General features: G+C 44.9%; 1 protein-coding gene across 1 annotated transcript in view; it reads left to right on the forward strand.

Annotated features, from left to right (window-relative positions):
• Positions 1-12,722: 12,722 nt before the first annotated feature.
• Positions 12,723-25,266, forward strand: part of CALY (calcyon neuron specific vesicular protein) — a 177,726-nt gene continuing 165,182 nt past the window's right edge. The window contains exons 1-2 of the mRNA XM_072628456.1: positions 12,723-12,807; positions 12,898-12,946. The gene's annotated coding sequence lies outside the window, so the exon portion shown is untranslated. The remainder of the gene's footprint in view (positions 12,808-12,897; positions 12,947-25,266) is intronic.

The raw sequence follows: 25,266 nt of genomic DNA on the forward strand, positions 1-25,266 counted from the left end.
GGGAGACTTGGGTTCAAATCCTACCTTAATAATGCCTACCTCCCAGAGTTGTTGTAAGAATAAAATGAAATATTATTTATAAATAGTTTAGCACAGAGTGTGGCACGCAGTGTTATGTAAATGTTAGCTATTATTATTGCTACCTTTGAAATTTGTGTGACCATGAGTAAGTCCCTTAATTACTCTGAGCCTCAGTTTCCTTATCTGCAAACTGGAGGAATTGGACTGAATTATTTCTAGATCCCTTCTAGCTCAAAATCTGTGATCCTACGTATAATCCTATCTAAAGACGGAGCACATGACCAGAAAGATGGCATTATTTTCTGTACACTTTCCCTATCCTAAAACCTTCAGAAAAAGGAATTATGTGCTAAGTGGCACAGCGGATAGAGTGCTGGGCTTGGAATCAGAAAGACTGACTCATCTTTATGAGTCTCAATCTGGCCTCATACACTTAGTAGGTGGGTGACCCTGGACACCTCAGTTTTCTCATCTGCAAAATGAGCTGGAGAAGAAAATGGAAAAGCACTCCAGTAAATTTGCCAAGAGAACCCCAAATAGGGTCACACAGAGTCAGACCCAAATGAAAAAAATGACTTAACATGAATAGATAATTATAATTGAAACCACGAGATTAGATAGAATCCACCCTTCCCACCCTGTCCCCCACCAGATACAAAAAGCACATGAATTAATATTAATAGCTGCTCAGGGCCTGCCCTGAGCTGTCTCCTGGAGCTTACCTCTCCAACTGCTCCAACTGCTGTACCGGTCGTCCAACGGTTCCAGCCCCCTCTTGTGGGGGAGGGGAATGACCAAACAGTGCACTCGAGGAGCTGCTTACTGCACTTTATTGCTTACCCCAAATCCTCCCGACCTTCCCGTGTTCCCCCTTATATACCCTGCCGTAGCTCCTCCCACGTTCCACCCTGGAGGCAGAGCTCAGCTCCGGAAGGGGCGTTCCCAGCCCCCGAAGGCGGGTTCTCACCCCCGGGGTCTCCGGGCTCCCCAGGGGGCCACAGTCCAGAGCTCGGCCCTCTACAACTCCTCCTTTTTGTTTAAACAGGGGTGGTGTCCTGCACGTGGGGGTTTTGCGGGGATGCAAGGAGGGAACGCAGGTCAGCCTTCACATCTAGGATAGCTCGTCTGATCAGTTCACAAACACATCGTAGCAGGCAGGGAAGGCAGACGCAGATCAATAGCAGGAAGGCGGCAGGAACCAGAAAGGCGGTGAGCCACTGGAAGTTCACCAGGCCATCAAGCCAGTGGATGAGGTCGTTGGCTTCTTGAGCGCGCTGTCGCTGGAACTCAGCACTGGTGTTCCGCAGCTCCTCAATGAACGGGGCCAATTGCTGGATGTCCCCGGTTGCGTTCTCCACAAGTAGGGTGCCCTGCAAAGCAGCGCGTACACTGTCCCAGTCGCCAGGAAAGGAGGTGTTAGTCCCGTTGACTGGCAATGGAGTAACGCAAAGCGGGGCATACTTGTAGTGGCACAGTAGGTGCATATAGAGTTGGGTGAGCTGCAGGTTTGTCTCCGAGCCACAGGACTGTGGTGGCAAGGGCCCCGATGGACAGCTGAAAGTGGTTGTTGATGGCGTTTTGAACAGCCCAGGCGCCCAGTTCTTTGTGCATAAAGGTCTGAAGAGTGGACGCCAGGACGTCAACGCTCTGTCACAGTTCTTGGATCTGGAACTCCTCATAAATTTCGATGGCAAGGTTCAGGAGCCCGAATACGATGTCGCCCGCCTCTCGGCGCGTGCGGGTCAAAGGGGCCTTTGGGGGTTTGTGGGCAACGCGGTGCCACAGTTCGTCAGTTGGCGTGAGAGCAAACTGTTCAGCTTTGACAGGAAGCAATTGATAGGGGACTCTCCGCACCAGGAAGATCAGGCGGTCTTTGTACCGGAAGTCGATGGTGTCGGTCAGGGTGGCGTTGAAGCAGGTGACGTGGTATCTGGGCAACCCTGCTGACGGTGACATGGGCGTGACCGAGGTGTTTTCAGGATGGCAAAAGAGAAAAGCTTCATCTGGCGGGGTGCGCACGGAAGCGTAAAATCGGTAACACAGTATGTCCTTGCCTTCAGTACGATGGTGGCACGTACTGTTGGAGTTGCCGAACAACGCTTTCCAAGTACTGCCCGTGAAGTCACGGCAGTGGGTCAGGGCCTTGGTGGAGTTGAAACATGGCCACACCTCCACTGTTGTATTCGTGGGGGCAAGAGCAAGTCCCACTTTCCAGAGTTCGGAGTGGACAGTCCCATAGGGGAAAGCAACAGGGGCAGGGGCTAGAAGCTGTCGATACCTCTTGTATTTGGCTACATGGCCTCAGAAGAGGAGTGACACGTTACCCACAGTTGGGCCGCAAGAGAACACGCCGGTGGAACAAGCCTTGAAGGTTCCCCACACGGCCCCATAGCCTTCCGGACATGGGGTTGGGGCAGGAGTATGGTTGAAGTGTGGGGAGAACTGATGGTACGCCTGTCTCTGGGCCTGGGTACAGTTCAGCGAGTGGGGTATGGCTAGCAGAGAAACGTTTAGTCGGGTAGTGTGATTATGTAGGTCAGAAGCGAAATGCGGGTTAGAAGTAACGTTAACTGTCCGTAACTGCAAGCAGTAGTCAGAGAGGTTGGTGAGGGTAGCCGCTGTGAAGCAAATTGGCTGCGTATAGGCTACAAAAGTCATGGGGCGCCGAAAGGTGTGTACAGTGGCGGCCTCGGGAGTTCCCAGCTGGGCGCCCCGTTGGATGTAATCTGAGGGGCTGTCTCCCACTAACTTGGAGGCATTGCCTCTAACGAAGAGTTTTGAGGGTCTGTTCCCCCATCCCAGCACTCTCACGGTTGGGGGGGTCCTTCATGACGGCCCAGTAGTGCTGGCCTTGTTTGTCTGCTTGTCGTCATTGGGGGCTGGTGAGGTTGTACCATTTGGAGGGTGAGGCTTGGGCCATGGAGAGACTGAGCTGCAAGAGGAACAGCTCAGCCATTTTCTTCGCCCAGTTCCTCTGGCTCCTGGTGCGCGCCGTGGGTCAGCAGCGGTGCCCCTGACGACGTCGCCGTCGTCTCGCCATCTGCTCCGGCTCCGGTTGCGGCCGGCCCTCCGAGCTGTCCTGGTTGGAGTTCTGCTGCCCATCGGGTCGGGACCCACCGTTGGTCAGCATCTGTTCCGCCATCTGGTAAAACACAAAGATGACCCTGTCCTCTAATAACAACTGTGCCGGGGCCTTCCCAGACCCCGGTCGGCGACTTCCACATCACCCGCGCACCTGTTAAGCAGGTGGAGGGATGGGGCTCATGGAAGGACAATTTGGTCTTAGGTCTCGAGGGGACAAAGAAGCGTAGAGCTGGTGTGGTGTTGTCGTCCCGAAAAGTCAAAAAATTATGGGTGAATACCGCCTGGGCCAGCAAAGCGCCAGAGAGGAGACCCCCAGCTCCCCCTTTTTGTTTAACGAGGAGAGCTTTGAGGGTGCGATTGGCACATTCCACAATGGCCTGGCCCTGGGGATTGTAAGGAATGCCAGTAACATGGGAAATAGTGAACTCTGAACAAAACTGCACAAAGGCGCGGGAAGTGTAGGCTGGACCGTTGTCGGTCTTAAGGACTCTGAGGGGTCCAGCAAGGGCAAAACACTGAAGGAGGTGCACTGTAACATGACGGGCCGCTTCACCAGGGTGTAAAGAAGCAAAAAGGAAGTTTGAAAAGGTGTCAACCGTCACATGTATCGGGGATGAGCCAAAATGAGTGACATCCATCTGCCACACCTCGTTGGGGTAGGTACCACGAGGGTTAACGGCATGGTCCCGTGGAGGTGGGCGAAAAGGGACACAGGAGGTACAGCGCTTAACAAGGGCACGAGCCTTGTCCTTGGACAGGCCATAGAGGAGGTGCAAGGAATGGGCGGACAAATGGAACTTGGAGTGAGCTTGCTGGGCGTCGGCCATCATGGGGCATAGCAAGGCCTTGTCCACCACATCATTACCTTGATAAATGGGGCCAGCAAGACTCATGTGAGAATGGACATGCAAAACGTAAATGGGTTGAGCGCGAGCAGAGAGACGGGTTTGCGCATCAACCAGCAAAGAGGCCACTGGGGACAAACGGAGATTAATGGCTGCCAATGTCAAGGCAGAAAGGGCCGCAGCACAATACAGGCTGTCTGTTATAAGGTTGAATGGGATGGCCGGAAAAAGCCGCAGAGCTTGGCATATGGCATACAGCTCATTTTTCTGGGCGGACGTGTAAGGAGTAGTGTAGACCTTCAGCAGTTTACAGTGTGGGGCATAAACAGCTGTGCGGCCATGCTTTGTGGCATCCGTAAAAACATTGGGGCCCGAGATGGGCTGGGAAGACACAACACAAGAGGGAGGAGACAAAGGTAGCGCCGTCCATCCCCGAAGGAACGGCGGCAAAGGCAACGAGACAAAGACACACATAGACAAGAGAATGGCCCATTCTTCATGGCGATCCGCATACAGGCGGAGGATCTCTTCGCCAGTGGGAAAATTGAATTGCGGGTACAGACCAAAGATCTGGAGACCACGCTGAGCAATGTCTAAACAATACTGTGCCAAAAGGAGGTACTTATTGGGAAGGCTCCTTTTCGCCTTCCTGGGATACAACCACTCTATTGCCCCATGTCGTTGGTAAAGACAGGCAATGAGAGAGTCAGGGTTGAGTATGACAGCATAAATGGGGCTAACAGGGTCATACTGCACAATATAGCCGTCAGATCGGTGTTGGATGTCAGAAAGGGCCTTCTTGGCCTCGGGGGTCCACTCCCTGGGGGAAGTAAGGTCACTATCCCCCTTCAGGATATCATACAAGGGCGTCATGAGGTTCTCGGGGATGGGCGTTGTGGCCCGTAACCACTGGAGAGAACCGATCAATTTCTGGAAGTCATTCAAGGTACAGACTTTCCGAAAGTCAATGTTGGGTGGCTGCCGTGAGGCCCAAGCATTCTGCAGGGTGTGGCCCAAATAGAGGTATGGGGCCGTGCTTTGTATCTTATGTGGCGCCACCTGGAGGCCATACTCTGCCAGACAGTTCAGCATCCCTTTCACGAGAGCTGTTAACTTGGTCGCGTCTGGGGAGGCCAGGAGAATGTCATCCACGTAATGCAGGATGACGGCGTCTGGGAAGGTGTCTCTTATGGGGGCTATAACAGCCGCTACATAAGCTTGGCACATTGTGGGGCTGTTAGCCATCCCTTGCGGGAGGACTTTGAACTGATACCTATGAGAGGGACCCTTGAAATTCAGGCAAGGAACCGAAAAGGCGAATTTATGGCAGTCCTCAGGTCGTAAAGGAATAGAATAAAAGCAGTCTTTGATGTCTATGATCTGTATGCAATAATCCTTGGGTATAAAGGCTGGAGATGGAAGCCCAGTTTGTAAAGGGCCCATGGGCCTCATGCATTGATTGATGGCACGGAGGTCTATTAACATCCTCCACGTGCCAGCCTTCTTTTTAATGACAAAGACAGGAGAATTGTAGTTGCTGGTAGTAGGTTCTATGTGGCCCGCCCCTAGCAGGCCCTTCACTATCTGTTCTAAGGCGGTGAGCTTTTCTGCACTCAGGGGCCACTGTTCCACCCACACAGGGAGTTGGGAAGTCCATTCTATTCGTGGGCATCTCACCATACGAGTGGCCCCAATCAGTTTTCCGCCATGTGTTCTGGGGTGACTAAGCGCACGTGCATTTGCTCAAGGACATCTCGGCCCCAGAGGGCTGACGACAGCCCTGCTATCTTTAACGGCCTGAACAGTCTAGTTTGTTCTGCATGAGTCCACGTCAGGTGCCTGGCCGCCTTTCTGGCTATCTGGTCACCCCCTACGCCAGCGACCGTGAGAGATAAGGTCTCTAGAGGCCATGTGGGAGCCCATTGTTCAGCATTTATCACGGAAAGATCCGCTCCAGTATCTAACATGCCAAGAACAGGGCGTCCTTCTACCAGAAGCGTCATCATAGGCCTCTGCTTATCTACAACTTGGCACCAATTTATGTCCGGGGTGTTCTCTTCCACCCATGGGAAGGCAATACTGCGCCCGATAGGAGTCCCCAGAGGCAAAGTAACAGGATAACAGTGGGGGTTGGTGATACAGATAGCAGAACCCCCTGCTGGGAGTAATTGTGTATGTACAATGCCGGGAAAATACCTGGTAGGCCCTACCACTAATCGGGGAAAGGAGGCCGAAGGGACATGGATTGTTGTTGTGTCCCATGGCTTAATGACAACATCTAGCTCCTCTCCTTCCCCTTCTGCCGAGGTACATGTTAGTACTTCAGTTGTTCCAACTCTCGGCGATACCTGTCGTCCAAGCTTGTTGGAAGTGGCTGTGGTCCTATCGGGGTCTCTGGGGCTACGTGGATGGGATAGCTTTGAGGGTGCCGGGGTCAGGGGCCCCCACGAGGAGGGCCCCCTCTCCCGTTTCCCGGCACCGAAGCACCGTACTGCCTATTCCAGCACCGGTTGGCCAGGTGCCCCTTTTTGCCACAGGTCCAGCAGCTGGGGTTAGGGTTTGACCAGCAGTCCCTACTCCAATGCCCGGGCTTGCCACAGTGGTAGCAGGTGCTGCTGACACCCCGCCTTCCGTTCCCAGCGTCCCACCTGCCATGAAGGCCGGAGAGTAGCCCCTGAGCCAAGGCGGTAGCCATGGCGGTTAACTTGGGGTCCTTGCTGGGTGTGCTCAAGAGGCGGTCCACTACGTCTGTCAGAGAGGCAGTCGAGCTGAGACCAGACAAGGCCTTCTGATATGGGCTTCTAAGCCCCTCTTTCACAATTGGGGTAACGACCAATTCGGTGCCTGATCCCTGGCCAAGGAGGCGCTGTACTGTTGTTTGGACCCTGCTGACGAAGTCAGTGGGGCTTTCCTCAGGCCGCTGCTTCAGGCCTGTAAGCCTGGAGCGGCCTTCCCCTTGGGCCTCTACCTTGGCGAAGGCCTGCAGAGTGCAGGCTGTGACCCCGGCAAACACCATAGGGGTATAATCAGTTTGGCTCTGGAGGGTTTTCCACTTCCCAGTGCCAGTGAGCATCTCAAAGGGTCATCGGCGTTAGTGATGTCCTTTTCCTCGATGTAGAGGTCGGCCTCTCGTTTACACAACGCCTCCCATGTTAACATACTGGCCGGGAGTAAGGACCGTTTGTGCTACATCTTTCCAATCAGCAGGGGTCCATGGCCAGGTGGAAGTGGCATTCTTTAGTAACTGGGAGACATATGGGGCCGAAGGGCCATATTTCGCCACTGCTTCCTTCAGGTCTTTGAGCAACTTAAATGGTATTGGCTCATGGGCTCTTTGCCCCCCTGGGGCATCTCTCACTGGGAACATCTGTGGTACGGTGTCCCATCCTTCCAGGGTCTCCCCCTGCCTCATGGCCTCCTGGAGGCTCCTAGCCACTACACTCTCTCCAGGGGGCCTACCGTTGCGCCCGAAGGCAAAGTCATTGGGCAACGCCAGCGCGGCCAGGTCAGCGGCAATGTCCTCTACCTCTTCCTCTCTGGGGTGGCGTTTCCCTGGTTTGGGCCTTGTGCCAGCACCGGAGGTACTTCCGGGTTGCTGCGCCACAGCCCTAGGCCGCACGCCATCTTGCTGCGCCACAACCCCTGAAGGACAGGGGGGTGCAGTTGGCTGGGGCCTCCCTTCCTCCTCAGATGTTTCTCCTAGGGAGTCCCCCACTTGGGTTGCACAGGACGCAGCCGCAGCAGGGCGTGGTGCGCCTTGGAGGACTATCTTAATCAGCCCGTACATGGTGTAATCCATGTCCGTTAACAGACCAGGCGTGAGCTTCTCACAGGACGCCATTTGTTGGCCTACCAGCGTCCAGTTGTTCTTTGTGATCCCCGAATATTCTAGCCATGGGGACACCTTCCAAATATGCTCAACAAAATCTCGACAATGGCTTAAGTGGGGCTTAATTCCTTCCTTCTTACAAAGCTTATACAGGTGACTAGCAAGCACTGCCTTCTCCTCAGGCTTTATCAGTGGGATACTATACCCCTGACCCATGGTTCCCGTCTCACTGCGAGGCGCTGTCTAACAGCGACTTCTTCCCGCTGCCTGCGAGGCTCTCTCTGCGCTGTTAGTCAGCGACTTCTTCCCACTGCGCGCATGGGGATCTCTGCACCGACTAACGGCCACTTCTTCCCGCTGCACGTGTGGGGCTCACTGCGCAACAGCGGCTTCTTCCCGCTCCCAGCGGGGCTCACCTTACTCGCTTACGGGCGTTTGGTCCTTTCCCCCGACTATGGGGGGCCTACGGTCCCTGTTCGGGCGCCAGCTGCTCAGGGCCTGCCCTGAGCTGTCGCCTGGAGCTTACCTCTCCAACTGCTCCAACTGCTGTACCGGTCGTCCAACGGTTCCGGCCCCCTCCTGTGGGGGAGGGGAATGACCAAACAGTGCACTCGAGGAGCTGCTTACTGCACTTTATTGCTTACCCCAAATCCTCCCGACCTTCCCGTGTTCCCCCTTATATACCCTGCCGTAGCTCCTCCCACGTTCCACCCTGGAGGCAGAGCTCAGCTCCGGAAGGGGCGTTCCCAGCACCCGAAAGCGGGTTCTCACCCCTGGGCGTCTCCGGGCTCCCCAGGGGGCCACGGTCCAGAGCTCGGCCCTCTACAAATAGTTAACATTTATGTAGCACTTTGGACTTTGCAAACTAGTTTACGTGTGTTATCTTATTTGATCGTACAACAACCCGGTGAGGTATTTCACAGATGAGAAAACAGGCTGGAAGAGGTTCAGCGACTTTCGCAGCGTCCCAAAGTTAGTAAACGTCTGGGGCAAGACTCAAATTCATTCAGGTCCTCCTAATTCCAAGTTCAACACTCTATCCATTGTATCCCCTAGTTGCCACATTGGAGAACCTTGATGCTTAGAGATCTCTTTGTGTTCCCACTCACAACCTACTCTGCGTGTCCACCCCAGTGAACACAAGCAACCTCATACCTTTGTGATTTGGGGTCTGGTTGTAGTGATTTATTCTGAAACCTTGCCCACCTCTCAACACCTCTAGAGGCAGATGATGATTCTGCCCATCTTCACAAAGGAAATAAACATGGAGGGGGATGGGATGGGAGCGGCCCCAGAGTTGGAAGGCTGTGGCAGGATAGAATCCGTAATCGGTACCGCAAGCCATAGGGAAAAATGAGTGTCAGACCTTAGGAAAGGTACATAAAACTTGGAGTCTGGGCAGCAGTGAAGGGAGAAGGACCAGAGAATAGAGAGGAATCCCAAAGTGAGTGATGGGGAATACAAGAAAGAAGCTGAAAGACTGCAAGATCAAAAGACAAAATCTGAATAAAACCTCACCCTACAAGCAGATAATCCAACAGAGAAAATCATAAAGACAAGGAAAAATGAGCAGAATCTCAAACCAGAGCACTTTTGAATGAGCATTACAATGTGAAAGAATACAAGAGAGAATCCTACAGACTCCCCAGAAATACTAGACGAAGAACAAGAAGCTCTGGAATAGCTTGAAAGAAAAACTGTACTCATAAAAGAAGAAATTAGGAAGGAATTCAGGTCAGAAAGCAAGTCACTTAATCTCCCTGGGCCTAGGTTTCTCCTTGAGAAGAACTGGGAGCTCCTGAATAATGACTTGAACCACCCTAAAGGGAAATGTATCAGATGAATTCTCCACCAGAGTTCTCTGATACATCATTATCTCATGGAAGCAACTTTGGGTTCTCAGAAACCATGCCACAGGAATTATTCATCTAAAAACGCTATAGATACCGGCCTGTTGATACATATTTGTCTCTCTGTCTTCCAAGGACCAGCTCATTTGAGATTGGAGAATCATGTCCCCAAATTGGATGAACTTTTCAGCTGCAAAAAATTTTTGAAGACTGCTGTACTCAAAGACTGATTACATGGATGGGGTGGTAGGACCTGGACTCCCAAAAACCCTAAGGCCATGTCTTTGAAAGTAACCAGCATGGCCCCCAATTGTGAGAAAATTTTTCCTTGTTGCAGACATGGCTGTAATTCCCTTATCTGGACAGAGACAGGGATATTGACCCAAGGACTCTCTTTTTGGCACCAGATCCCCAAGGTCCATGCCTCTAACAACTCCCTTGATGTCTGATCTACCCCCTGCACTTTCTCATTCATAACTTCCAAAGATACTTGGACCCCCAAATTACCTAATTAGCATTCATGGCATTCCTTTCCCATGCCTCTTTTCCATATAAGCTCTAGATTCACCCTTCCCCAAATGGACTCCACTGATTTTGATTGGTGTTAGAATAAACTGTTTCTTGACTGAAAGATGGTTTTAGTGTGGGAATTCATTCCAGGCAACTCTGCCTTGGCATTCTTGGGGTCCCAATATCCCCAAACCTCATCAACATGACCAGAAAGATGGTGGAGTAGTGGTTTTCTCCTCAATCCTAAAACCTCAAAAGAAAGGAAGTCTCTCTCCCTCCCTCTGTCTCTCTCTGTCTCTGTCTCTGTCTCTCTCTCTCTCTCTCTCTCTCTGTCTGTCTCTCTCTCTCTCCCTCCCTCCCTCTTTCTTTGTACACACACATTTATAACATATATGTGCCGAATATAGAATAAGAAGACAGAATCTCCCTTTCCCGCACCCAAACACACAGAAGGCAAAAATTTCATGAATTATTATTAACATACTGATAATTATATAATCATGATAACATAACAATAATTAATAAAATGATAGCATTTATTTAGTGCTTTAAGGCATTAAGTTACAGGAATGTCCTGGTTTGTCTTGGTGGAAGGAGCACCCATAATGACAAGGAAATTACAACTCTTAAGCATGTTGGCATCTTGACTTAAAAATGTAGTTGAATGTAGTATAAGCATCCATCTTGCCATTTGCAACGTATTTGTCACATGGAAGAATCCTGGTGCAAGGGGGAAAGACCTAGATTTGGAATCAGAAGATGTGGGTTCAAATTGTAGCTCCTCCACTTGGTACGTTTGTGACTTTAGGCAAATCTCTTTGCCACTCTGGGCCTTAAATTTCCTAATCTGTAAAATGAAAAGGTTAGACTAAATGGCCTTGAAGGCCCCTTCTAGCTTGAAAATCAGACCCCTTATTTTGTAATGACAGAGAGTTTTGGGGAAAAGCAGAACAAGAAGGAGTTTGTCAATGTTTCTACTTTCTCAAGGAGCTGGCAGTCTAATGAGCAGTATGATCTGATCTAGACTGATCCCACCACCTCCTCAGGTAGCCCATGCTACTTTGCAATAGTTCTAATAAGTTATGGCTCTAGAAATAGGCAATTAGTGATGTGGAGTGAAGCAAAAGGAACCAGCAGAACAGTTGACACAATAACAATAATGTAAAAAAGGGACAAATATGAAAGACTTAAGAACTCTGATCACCACATTGCCCAATCACAAATCCATAGGGCTTATGATAAAGAATGCTATTCACTACCTGGCAGAGAGGTGGGGTATATAGAGTGAAACATAACATGTTGGCCATTGTCAACTTGGAAATTTGTTTTGCTTGACTATGCATATGTTTTACAAAGGTTTTGTTTTTCTTTCTCAGTGGGGGAGAGGTGAGCCAGGATGGAGATAAAGCATATGCTTGTTAATTGAAAAAAGTACAATTTAATTAAAAAACAAATTGGCATTTGACAATATAAATAAACAAGTCTCTTGCGAGTTTCATGAGCATGAATCAGGTCCTCTGAGCTTAATAGAGCTGATGAACATACAACACTGAGAACTAAGCCTCTATTCATGGTGGCTCCACCAAGCTAGTGCCATCTTAGAAGGCCCAGACTCAGCAGCTATATGGTTTCTCTATAAAAGCATCTTTTCAGTTACAGAGCTGGTTTTGTGTGTGTGTGTGTGTGTGTGTGTGTGTGTGCAGTCATATGTATGTGTCTGCATACATGTTTAGTGAGCATTTGCTCATTAAAAAGTGGGAACAAATTAGGATAACTCACAAGGGACCCTAGAACTCTTGTGTGTCTTTGTGCCTCTATGTTCAAATGATTTGGGGGGATAGGGAGAAGAGTAATTCAATTATAACTCTGTTCTAATTACCAGGGCACAAAATAATTCTCTTTTGGGTGCCTGTTATGGTGCAAATCCTTCCTGCTGCTTTGAAAATCCCTAATTACTTACCATGCTTCCTTAGAAACAAGGTCATCAAATAACACAGGTCTGTGCTCAGTCAGGGAGCAGAGTATGGAGTGGCCTGAGCCCACAGCACCCTGCCATCATGAAGGTTCAATTTTAGAAGGCTGTTTGGGGCTTCTGAGATAATCCCCCCAGTTTGCTATGAATGAGTTCTTTATGAGCTTGGTAATGAAACATTTTACTATGACTTGTAGTTAGAGCCTAGAGGATATGTTTGCCTGCTTAATTATGGATGTGAATATTTTTTGTTGACTTTCTTGATAGATGTGGGGGCTACTGAGAGGGAGGGAAAGGCACATGGAATAAAAGAATCCAAATCTGCTTTATGTCATCACAGTCCATGTGACAAAAATGTGGATGGGGAGGGAGGAATGGAAGGCCAAGGTTGGAGGGAAGTGGATCACAGGGGTCTGGGGTACGTTCAGAAGGCAAGGTTTAGTTCTGGATGTTCACTGAAAGGACATTGACAAAAGAGAGTGAGGACGATGGTGAGACCACTGGAAGACCTGCCATAAGGGAACAGGTTGAAGGACCTAGTGGTGTTCAACCTAGTGAAGAGAAGATTTAGAACAGTAATGCATGATGATGATGATGATGTAATGGGCTTTGCTTTGTTCATACTCAGATCACCTAACATGGAGGCATTCATGTTGAAGACACCAAAGACTTGTTTCTGAGTTCACATGTCATGGGGTGAGTGTAGCCTTTTTCCATTGGCTGGGTACTCAGAACAGATTGTGTTTTTAAAACTATGAGACTGAGATAGTCTCTCTCTTTTTTCAGTTGCATCCAAAACTGGTGAAGGTACTGTTCACTCCACAACTTGGACACTGTGAGTTCAGCTGGGTGGTCTCATGACCCTGCACATCTGGGTTTGGTTTTATTCCAGTCACTTTTGCTTGTTCTTTCAGTTCTAGGTGGTAGAATCCTCAATGGCCTCAGATTCCAGCTATGGTGGGATTGTTGGTAAATCTCGACTTGTTCCAGCAAGAAGTCCTAAAAAGCCAGAGTACCAGGGGCTTGAACCCCAGGTGAGACTTTGCACTCTGACCTGGAGGGACAGGAGCTATGTAGAAACTGTTTTCAGTGAAGTTCACCCTAAAATAGAAAATATCCCAAGGGGTTAGAATTAAGCCACATTCCCAGGTTCATGGACCCACCCTTATGGGAATGGTGGCTTAACCCTGGCCACTTGGATATTTTCTACTTTAGGGTAGATTTTACTGAAAGCTACTGGTTAAACTTCCTGAACTCATTACAAAATCATTGGGTTCAAGCCAAATTGCCCCTTTAGAGTTCCTGGAATGAATACTGGTTTCTTCACTGATATGTCTCTGCTGCTTTCTCTTCAGAAGCAGCTGGAAGAAAAGGAAGGGGAGGGGTGTTATATAGGTGTGTTAAAGACTCTTACATATAGTCTTCAGTTGAGCATCTTTGAGGCTGCATTTTAGGAGATTAACTACTGAAATGAGAGGCCTAAAGGCAGCACCTAGAAGGAAAGGAACTGAATGATTGAGATGGTAGGGAATTGTAGAAAGTTAGAGCTCTAATGATCTTAGGACAAAGGGAGCTTTGCTGCAGGATACTGGGGCAGTGGGAGATAGATTCTCCATAAGAGTACGTGTGTCTTCCCTGCAGATATTACAATCCTTGATCCCTGCCTTGTGGTTCTTTAATATTCTATTGCCCTGCACAGTACAACTACTGCTGGGCCATCATCCTACCTGGTCCTTACAAGATCAGCCTGCTACCTTCCTATTCCCTCCTAACTCCTAAGGGACCAAAGATCAGGTTGCCTTATAAATTGCTGAGCTCTAAAGTCAGGTGTTCATTTCTAATTTAGGCAGAGCTTCTTTTAAAATAGAATTTTATTTTTCTCCCCAATTACATATCAAGACAATTTTTTAACATTCCTTTTTACAAGATTTTGAGTTCCAATTTTTTCTTCCTCCCTCTCCTCTTCCAAATATGATAGGTAATTTGATATAGATTATATATGTGCTATCATGTAAAGTATATTTTCACATTAGTCACATTTGTGAAAGGAGAAACAGGTCAAAATGATAAAAACCACAAAAAAGAATAAAGTGAAAAACATATGCTTCCATATGCATTCAGAGTCCATCAGTTCTTTATCTGGATGTGAATAGCATTTTCCTTCATGAGTCCTTTGTACTTATCTTGGATCAATGTGTTGCTGAGAAGAGCTGAATCATTCATAGCTGATGATCACACAATGTTGCTGATACTGTGAACAGTGTTTTCCTGGTTCTGCTCATTTCACCTTCCATCATTCTGTACAAGTCTTTCTAAGTTTTTTCTGAAATCGGCCTGTTCATCATTTCTTTTTGCAAAATAGTATTCCATTACATTAGTATACCACAACTTCTTCAGCCATTCCCTAATTGATGGACATCCCCTCACATCCCAATATTTTTTCAGGCAGAGCTTCTGGTGATGCTTCAACCAGAGAGCAACCAACATACTTGTATTTATTTTTTGTACTTGAACAAGAAAGATTTGGTGACTTGTTGCTTTGCTCAAGTTGGGAGAGTTTTGTTAGTGAGCACATTTCCATGGCAAGAATTTAGAGCAATACAGTCTAGTTGAGGTTGATATCTCCTAATCTCATCCATTTAATGTGCAAGGCTAGACCCAAAGGACCTTTAGGGCTTATCCAAGGCACCTCATACCCAAATAGCCCTTTGAAGTTTGTTGGAAAGCAGCACTTGAAATTGTTTTAGAGAATGCAGGCTGGCCATCTGGTTTGCACTGGGGCAGCATCAAAGAAAAAATAACTTTGTTCTTTTATCAGTTAATTAGTAATGAGACTTTCTAAACATGGTCTTGGAACAATTGTGTACATATTGCTAGAAGAAAGAAGTAGGTTCATAGACAAACTATCGGTAGGCTCTAAAAAGTTGATTAGCTATATAGGTTTCCAAAAGAACTTGGTTCTTGGAGGATAACTCTGAGAGCTGACAGACCTCTCTCAACTAAAAGAGAAAATTGCTTTTGTTCAGCCTTATGATCAGGAGAAGTCTTTTTTAAAAGAGCTGAAATTTAGCTCTTGGGCTTTAAACTGAAGCACAGGTTGCAGAGCCTACCCTCCCCTCACAGGAAGAAGTAGCACCTCAAATGAGGATTCCACGTGAAAGGAGCCTATGACAATTCAGCTCCATGGAGAGCAGTACAATATCTCCAGAAGACACTGGTGACCCTGTGGCATTAGACCATGAGTTGCTCCATGTTTGTGTGCTCAAGCCACACATGTTCCTCCAAATGAGTCCCTTATGGGTATCCATTCTGATGGATACACACATACACACTATATATATATAATATATGTGTGTGTGTGTGTGTGTGTGTGTGTGTGTGTGTGTGTGTATATGTATGTATGTATGTATGGAAACCAGGGAGGTCAAGGTAGGAGGAGGCTAGGTTATTTTTTTAATTTAGTTAATTTATTTTCAGTTTTCAACAATCACTTCCATAAGTTTTAAATTTTCTCCCCCTCCCTCCCCCCTCCCCCCTTGAGATGGCATGCAATCTTATGTGGGTTCTACACATACATTCTTATTATACACATTTTCACATTAGTCATGTTGCATAGAAGAGTTAAAATGAATGGGAGAAACTATGAGAGAAACCAAAACAAAACAAAGCATAACAAGAGAAAATAGTCTACTTCATTCTTATTCCATAGTTCTTTCTCTAGATGCGGATGACATTTTGCCTCAAGAGTCCTTTGGGAATGTTTTAGGTCCTTGCATTGCTGTGAGGGGCTAAGTCTATCAGAAACAATGGAGGAGGCTAGGTTATAAATGATTCCGAATGCCAAACAGAGCATTTTATATTAGTTCCTGGAGGCAAAAGAAAGCCATTGGAGTTACTGAGTAGGGGAAATGACATGATCGGGCTGGTGTTTTAGGAAATCACTCTAGTGGCAGAATGGAGAATGGAATGGAGTAGGAAGAGACATGAGGCAGGCAGGCTAACAGACTATTTCAGTAATCAAGGCATGAATTGATGAGGGCCTTGTGCAGCAGAGTGCAGTAAAATCAACAAACAATAGCTTGGATATGGGAATGGGAGACAGTGAGGAATCCAAGATGACACCTTGGTTGTGAGACTGAGGGCCTAGGGGGATGATGTTGCCCTCTATAGTAATAGGGGAGATATTAGGGGACCTTTTAATACATTCCCCAAATCCCCTTAACTTTGTGACTACTTAGGCCGTCTAATTGCTAAAAATGAGAATTTTCTCTCAGGGAGCCAGGGAACAAAAAAGGTTTCTATTGATTTTCCCTGATACCATGGTGAGAATATGATTCCAATGTCCCCACCTCCTTGCCTTCTCATTAGCACTGCTGCTGAGCAGTGTAGCCTGTCTTCAAAGGAAAAGAAGACACTTCCAACTAACATGCTGGCCCAGGAAGACAAGAGAGGCCAAGGAAGGAGGCAGAGATCCCAATGGGGCCTGTGTTTGAGGAGAAGTGTATGTGTGTGTATATATATGTATATATGTATATATGTGTATATATATATATATACATACATGGTGTATGTATACATACACACACACACATACATACATATATTCTGCTGCTACTTTTTTTACCAAGTGATTTCATTAAATGCGATTGTTTTGAACCTGTGGTGACTATTGACAGACCAATAAAACTAAGCTCATTGTTGTGGGGTCTTGTGAGCCATGATTTTGAGGAAATGCAACTGCAGAAAGTACCTTGAACCTGGGGGAGCATTTCTGGGAGTTGTTCTTGTAACCCAGGAGCTGTCCCAGGCACTAGACATGGCACTTGGTAATAGAAGCCTAGACTGGCTGATGTTACTACGTTGTTCTTTATTCAAAATTCCAGTTAAATCAAAGAAATAGAGCTAGAAGAGACGAATATTGATGAACTAGGGTTAGGTGATCAGGAAAAGGTGACCAGAATGGTGAAGTGACTATAGGGCCTTTTGAAGATCAGGTAAAGGGAGTAGAGATGATTAGTCTGGAGAAGAAAAATCTTAGGGAGTTCGTGGTAACCAATTTCAGTCAATTAATCAGTGAGTATTTATTAAGCACCTACTATGTGCCAGGTACTAGAGATTCAAAGATGATAACACCAGAAAGCAGTCCCTGCCTTTGAGAAACCTGTTCTTTCATGTCAAACCACTTTGAAGTTACTGCCAGTTGTTGGGGATGTCAGCAGATACTGGCTTAGACAGTCCTGAAAAAAAATGACTGCAAATGGGCACAGAGCAGCTCCTGCAGTACTTTTTCAAATATCCAGTGAAATTTCAACTCTAATTCCATTCAATGCGACCCAGGAAGCAGCTTTTGAACTTCTTGCAACACTCTGCCTCTTTCTCTGTCTTCCCATATGTGCCCTCCCCATTCCTCAAGAAAAAGAGCCTGGGAGCTGTCCCCAAGGATTCAGGTCAACTACTACACAGATTACTGGAAGCTTGAGTTTCATAAGAATCTGCCTATCTACAATGAGACCCCCTGGGGCAGGCACCCTGGGCCCTGTTGGGTGATTCTGTTTGGTTTGCATTGGGGCAGCCTCAGTAAGAAATGTCTTTGTTCTTTTTCAGTCACTTAATAACCAGTTTTCAGCACCTAACACTTCTCCTCAAGCACAGGCCCCACTGGGATCTCTGCCTCCTTCCTTGGCCTCTTTTGTCTTCCTGGGTCAGCATGTTAGTTGGCAGTGTCTTCTTTTCCTCTGAAGCCAGGCTACACTGCTCAGCAGCAGTGCTAGTGGGAAGCCAAGGGGGTGGGGAGTTGAGAATCATATTCTCACTGTGGTATCAGGGAAAATTAATAGAAACCTTTTTTGCTCCCAGGCTCCCTGAGAGAAAATTTTCATTTTTAGTAATTAGGGGACCTGAGTAGTTACAAAGTCAAGGGGATTTGGTGAGTGTGTTGAAAGTTCCCCTACTATCTTCCCTATTACTGTAGAGGGCAAAACTATTTTGCCAGGCCCTCAGTCTCACAATTTAGGAGCCACCTTGGATTCTTCATTGTCTCCCACTCTCCATATCCAAGCTATTATTTGTTGATTTTACTGCACTCTAGTACAGGCCCTCATCATTTTATGCCTTGATTACTGAAATAATCTCTTAACCTGCCTGCCCCAAGTCTCTCCTCCCACCCCAATCCATTCTCCATTCTGCCACTAAAGTGATTTCCTAAAATACCAGTCTGATCATGTCATTTCCCTACTCAATAATTCCAGTGGCTTTCTATTGCCTCCAGGAACTATTATAAAATGCTCTCTTTGGCATTCAGAGCCCTTCAAAAGCTAGCCTCCTCCTACCTTGACCTCCCTGGCTTCCTTTAAGTTCCAAGTAAAATCTCACTTTCTACCAGAAGCCTTCCCTCATACCTCTTAATTCTAGGACCATCTCTATTTTAATTATTTCCTATTTATCCTATATATAGCTCATTTTGCATGTATTTGGTTGCATATTGTCTCTTCCATTAGATTGTAAGTTCCTTAAAGGAAGGAACTGTCTTTGTTTCTCCTTCTATCCCCACAGCTGAGCATCATGCCTGCAAAGTAGTAGGTGCTAAATGAATGAATTGTGTAATTGTGCAACCCTGGATAAATCAGTTCCTCTAGGCCTCACTTTCCTCTTTTCTAAAAGAGAAGGTCACCCTATATGGCCCCTAGTGTCGCTTCCTACTCCAGGTCCATGATTCTATAACCCAGAGTATGGTAGAATGGAAGGCACCCTGGCTCTGCAGTGAGAACTGAATTCAAATTCTACATTTGCACTTATTGCCTATATGCAAAAGGAAAGGGTTGAAGGGTTCCTAAAGTCTTGTCTAGCTCTCCTATGAATCCTCCCTTCTTCCTCCTCTGTCCCTTCTGTACACTTGGATGTCAGGATCCAAAAATAATTTCCTTAAGCTAGAACACTAGGCTGAATTTAATAAGATGAAATTCAATAGGGATAAATGTAAAATGTTACTCTTGGGTGCAAAAGATCATTTCACAGTTACAAGACATAATTACTGGGTGGAGCACTGGGCTTGGGATTAGGAAGACCTGAGATAAAATTTTACCTCAGACACTTATTAGCTGTGTGACCTTCTTTCTTCACTCCCATAACTACCTCCTTAGCTCAGGCCCTAGTCACCTCTATCAGGCCTAGATATTGCAACAGCCTCTTAATTGGTCTCCCTGCCTCAGTTCTCTCCTCATTCCAACCCATCCAATACACTTCTGCCCAAGCAATTTTCCTTAAGTACAGATCTGTCCATGTAACTCTTGTATTCAGTCAAGTCCAGGGACTATGGCTTCTTGGCTAGTTGTTCCCCCTAAAGAAATAAAACCCAGAAGAGGGTAATAGAGAGAGGCTCTGTGTACGTAAGATCAGTAAAGCAATGCCAAACATACACTATGCATCTGATGGAAAACAGAGACTCAACACCCAGAAGACAGAAGCAGAGAGAAATATGATGATATCACCAGAAGATATCGGCAGTCCTGAAATGTCAGAGGTATGAGTTGCCTTGGCCATAACAAAACTGATGGGGTATAGGCTCTGGGAGCCCCCTTGAATTCACCTTGAACCTTTCCATTTGATCAGACTTTGGCCTGAAGCCATAAACTTTCCATTATCGCTTTGCCCCAATCTCTGTTTTCTGCTACTTCCCACCCTAAGATCCCATTGTCTTGATTCCTGGAGTCTGACTTCTAGTCACCCCAGTCCATCAAGATCCTCCTCAAGATCCTCCCTGGACCCCACCTCCAGTCACACCAGACTACTTGACCACTCCTAGATCCCTCCCACAGTCTTTCTGTATCTTGTTTCCATGAAAGTTCTCAGATTCATCCTGGCTATCTTGTCCATACAAGTGTCACCAATGTTCGGATTCCTTAAGAGTCTACCTATTGTGGTAGGTTTTTAATAAACTTTGTTTTTCTTTAGCTGAAAGAAGGCTTGGGTTGAATTCATTTGGGGAGGACCCATGTGTCGCTGTTTTGGGGTCCAAACATTCCTAAACCTCAACAATGCTTTACAAGAATGCCTTCCATTTGTGTTCTTTCATTGCACATCATATGTATTTTCTGAGTGTGTACACTACCATACTGATTGTGTTGTTATGAAACCTGTTTGATAATGTCTTTTGTTTTGAGCTAATGAGGCCTCTAGCTTCCTGGCAGAAGTAAACATCACACTGAGGGCTTGTGAGCTTTGGTTTTAAATAAACATTTACCTGTACAATGCTCTAAACCGTCTTTTCTGTTAGTGAAAGTGTGTGTCCCAGCTACAAGAGTGTTCTGGAGCCTTCTCATACTAGCCTGAATTATATCTCAAAAATAGGCAAATGTTACAAATTAGGGTTTATGTTATTGTTCTGTTGATATCTAGATTTAAGAAAATGATGGAAAAATGTTAACAATACAGATTAAACTTAAAAGTGGATTATGCATACTTTCTTTTGAAAGCTGGTTTGTTAAACATTTAACAGCATAGCACTGCTTAGGTGATACACATGTAGAAGAAGAGGCATCATGGTATAACGGACAGTGTTGAACCTGGAGTCAGGAAAACCTGCCTTTCTCTATTATTAGCTAAGTTCTGGACTTCTCTTCTATTGTCCTCAGTTTCTTCATGTGTAAAATGGAAATAATAACTATCTCAGAGAGTCATTGGGAAGCCCAAATAAAACCATCCATGTAAAGTTCATTGCCAGTCTTAAAATCTATTTAAATGTCAGTTATTATGATGAGAATATAATTAAACCTACCTGACATTTATATAGCACTTTTAAGTTTGCAAAGGACTTTATTATTATTTATTTGTCATTTCATAATTATCTTTAATGAAACTGATGAAAAATTCCACATAAATCTGAAATCAGAATTAAAATGTGTCCTGACTGTGTCCTTGACAGCAGGGACTGTCTTTTGTCTTTCTTTGTATTGCCCAGCTTAGCACAATTCTTAGCACATAGTAGGTGCTTAATAAATGTTTACTGATTGAATACTTCCAGTCATGGCACAAAAAGATAGCACTAGACTAGCATCTGGAGCACCAGTTTCTGTCTCTTCCTATGTTTTTGACCTACGGCCATTCACTTGGAACAGCCAGACCTGGGGCCAGACCTCTCCCTTGGTCTCAAATTCCTTATTCTTTATCTGTATAGTAAGGGAATTAGAGTGGGTATCATTTGAGCTCTCTTCCAACTAGGACATAGAAATCCTAATTATAGATGAGAAAGGTAGCTAGGCTAGATCATAGAGGGGGATATTTGTCCTGGAGACACCAAAGTTTGAAAAGGTTGACAGGGATTTTTACAGATGAAACAACTAAGATCCAAAGAGGTTAAGGGACAACTGAGAGGTCAATTGACATCACATAAATAGCAGAGCTTAGATTTAATGGTACACCATCAGGCAAGGAGCAGGGGAGATATTCATCCCAAAGGGATGAGGAGACTAAGATTTAGGGACATCATCTGTAAAGTCACATAAGTAGAAAGTGACAGTTGGTGCCACTAGGTGACACTGTGATCCTCTTTGTTCATTATAAGAAACTACCCGGGGTTAGAAAGGATGGGCATTAAGTGATAAAGCACTGTGGAGAAGGACCAGTTTCTGTCTTGGGTCATGGTGCAGATTCAGATTTCTTAAAAACCTAAAAAATATCCATGATTTTGCCAGTGTGGAAATTCCCTTGACTAATGCATGATGCACCCCATTCCTCTTCTTCATCTTAGTATTCAGTCCTGGATTGTTGTGGACCTCCTAGAAAATTTTGCAGCCAGTAGGGAGCATCCTGGTGGGGAACCTCTCTGCATTTAGTGGGGTTTATGGTGTGTGTGTGTGTGTGTGTGTGTGTGTGTGTGTGTGTGTGTGTGTGTGTGTATCTCTATCAAAGCATGAGTAGATCCTCTGATGTTGTGTCTCAAACTTCTTCAGCTGGATGGGACTTTTGATTACTTATGCTTTTCAGCACAGAATGCGAGCACCAAGGATTACCTCTCCACCTTAGCAAAGCATTAGAGGAAGACTTGGGTGCACATGAATTTAAACTGCTGTTTTTCCTCCCTGAAAATTCTAAGGAAGGTATTTTAGTGCTGTTCTGTATTTCAATTTACATAAATTTGCCAGTTACATTCAGAAAGCTTTAACTCTTGATATGTAAAATACTCAAAATGAATCAGTCTGACTGATAATGAATTAGTCAAGGCTGCTTGCAAAAGGCTGTAGTGGGAGAGAAGTTTCCTTTGCCTTTATACAGAAATTGGGAGATCAGCTTTGGGATATACAGGACCAAACTAGGTACTGGCCTCAGAAAACAGGAATGCTTTTAGCATCCTTGGGATCTGATGGGTCTATTCAGTCATGTATGGGATTGTCAAAAAGCTTTGTCAGAAACCAGATAGGTTGATGTCATTTTTAAAAGTCATTTTATTTCTTAGAAGTTCATTTGTTTTGGGATAAGTTCTATATATTATTTTCTTCTCCAGGACATTTTAAATAGAGACAAATGATGAAATGAGGTGATTACAGCTTGTGCCTCAGCTACTGGAGTAATTTCAACCAGATTATTACTGAAATGTCTGTAATTAATTATTATAGTTTTTATTATATTGGTGTGACCCAACCATGAACAATTAATCTCTCTAAATATTTGTCTTCCTTTTTTTTCTGTAAAAGGTATTTTGTAATTGAATTCATATAAGTCCAGAATGTGTCATGGTAGTTTTACGTATAAGTATTTTATACACTTTAAAGTTACTTCTAATGGAATTAATTTTCCTATCTTCCACTGCTAGGTTTTATTAACAATATATAAAAAAGGCAGATGATTTTTGTGTTTATTTCATATCCTACTACTTCATTATAGTTATTAATTGTTTCAATTTTTTTGGTTGAATCTCTATACTTCAAATATCATAGCATGTAAGCAAATCATCATATCACAGAAAAGTAAAGGTATTTTGAATCTTTTTGTCTATGATAATTTTTTTTAGAACTCTTACAGTAGGTAGGTATGTGATCCAATAGCTTTAAGGAAAGGGTTCCCACACATGTTTGATGATATCAGACAGAAAACAAGTGCATGAGTTGAAAATCTAGCAATGAGAAGATTGGAATGAAGCAGCTGCGGACTAAAGATGAGACTGGACCAAACCAGCAATGGTGGCATGTGGTGATCATGAAGCCTAAACAACAACTCCTCTTTCTCTTGCTTTGATCAGAGGTTAAATCTCAACCTTTTCCCTCAGAATCTCCTCAACCTCCATATCAAGTGAGATGATGAATGCATATTTGCACTTTTATATGCTTGCTATTGCTATTAAATGACATGTCCATTAATGTTGGTTCTGTATAAACCTAACAGTTCATGCTTTTAGAATGAGGGAGGGGAAGCTAGCCTATGGGAGAAGAGATATCCCCAGTTTTACTCCAAGAGGGGGATTGAGCTGATTAAAGAGACAGTTTCTATAATTGTGACAATATCTAAGATTTTTTTCAGAGCATACTCACTACATTGTCTTTGAATCTGAAAAATGATAGCATTAATAAGGAGATGAGTCAGTAGGAGAGGGGCAGGGATTACTATAGCTGTTCCCATGTGGACCGGAGAGGCAATGGATCACATACCTACCTACTGTAAGAGCTCTAAAAGAAATTATCATAGACAAAAAGGGACTCAAAATTATCTTTATTTTTACATGATATGATGATTTGCATAGAGAAGTATAGAGATTCAACAAAAAAAATTGAAACAATTAATAACTATAATAAAGTAGTAAGATGGGCTATTGGAACTTTCAAAACAAAAAAAACCCTGAGCTCTCTTGAGTGCCTATAAATGATTTAGCCTCAGGATTCTCTACTATTCCTGGAACATCTTCCAAAATTTCTGTGATCTGTGTATAAGCATCCAGGGATTTCACCACAATTTCTTTTTCTTATGGCTAACATGTCTAGAACTGTGAATCAAATAATGGTGTTTTCAATGTGCTGCAACCTTACTTTACCCCTGATCTTACTGGAAAGGCTTCCACTGTTGCTCAGTTACAAATAATGCTAATTCTCTGACTCACTCTTGCTCTCAATTCATTATCTGTAAGAAGGAGGTCTTTTGAAGAACTGAGAGGAGTCACAGATATTATTACTTGAGGCAAAATGTCCAGAGCAAAGGAGATTACAGCTTAGCAGTTTTCTGCCCTGATCAGGCCATATGTAGAATACTATGTTGATTTATAGGTGCTGCATTTGAGGATAGACATCAAAAAGCCAATATCACTCTGTAGCAATTATGAACTTATTTTGGGATGAATAATAACTTACTTTTATGTAAGATTCTATCACCTGCAGAATACTCTTTTCATAAAAAGCCCATGAAAGAGCTCATAGGTAGTAATGTAAAAATGTGAAACAGCATGGTATAATAATGAAAACCGACCTTAGTGTTTTAAGGCTTGTGTAACACTTTGCCTACATTATCATATTTGAGTCTGTTAATAAGCCTGGGGAGGTACACAGTTATTGTTATTCTCACTTTATAGATGAGGAAACTGAGACTGAGAGAACTTAAGAGACTTGTCCAAGGTCTCTAAGTGCCCAAAGCAAGATTCAACCCCAGTTCTTTCTGACTCCAAGCACATTGCTTTATCCACTGTGTCATACTGCCTTTTTGAATATATAGAGTACTGAATTTGGCATTAAGAAGACATGTATTGAAATCCTTCCACAATACTTATTAGTTGTGTGATTCTGGGCAAATCATTTCACTTCTGTTTAACCTCAGTTTCCTCAACTGTAAAATGGTTATAATAGTACCTACCTTAGAGGGTTGTTGTAAAGATCACAGAAATAAACAGATATAAACTACTTTGCATACTTTAAAGGCTCTATATAGATGCAAGTATCATTATCCTTCTTTTACAAATGAGGAAAATCAGACTCTGAAGTTGAAATAACTTTCTTATGATTACCTAGTTAGCTAGAGGGAAGACCCAGATTTTGAACCCCAAGGATCCAATTTCAAATCCAATGCCCTTTCCCATGGATCTAATTTAATTTAAATTTGCCCAAGCTAATTTAAGATAATAAGCAAGAAGATAAGATTCCAATCCACCTTCCCCACCACTCCTCTGGTTAACAGATCCAG

Source organism: Notamacropus eugenii, chromosome 1 (genome assembly GCF_028372415.1).
Source record: "Notamacropus eugenii isolate mMacEug1 chromosome 1, mMacEug1.pri_v2, whole genome shotgun sequence".
Taxonomy (NCBI): Eukaryota; Metazoa; Chordata; class Mammalia; order Diprotodontia; family Macropodidae; genus Notamacropus; species Notamacropus eugenii.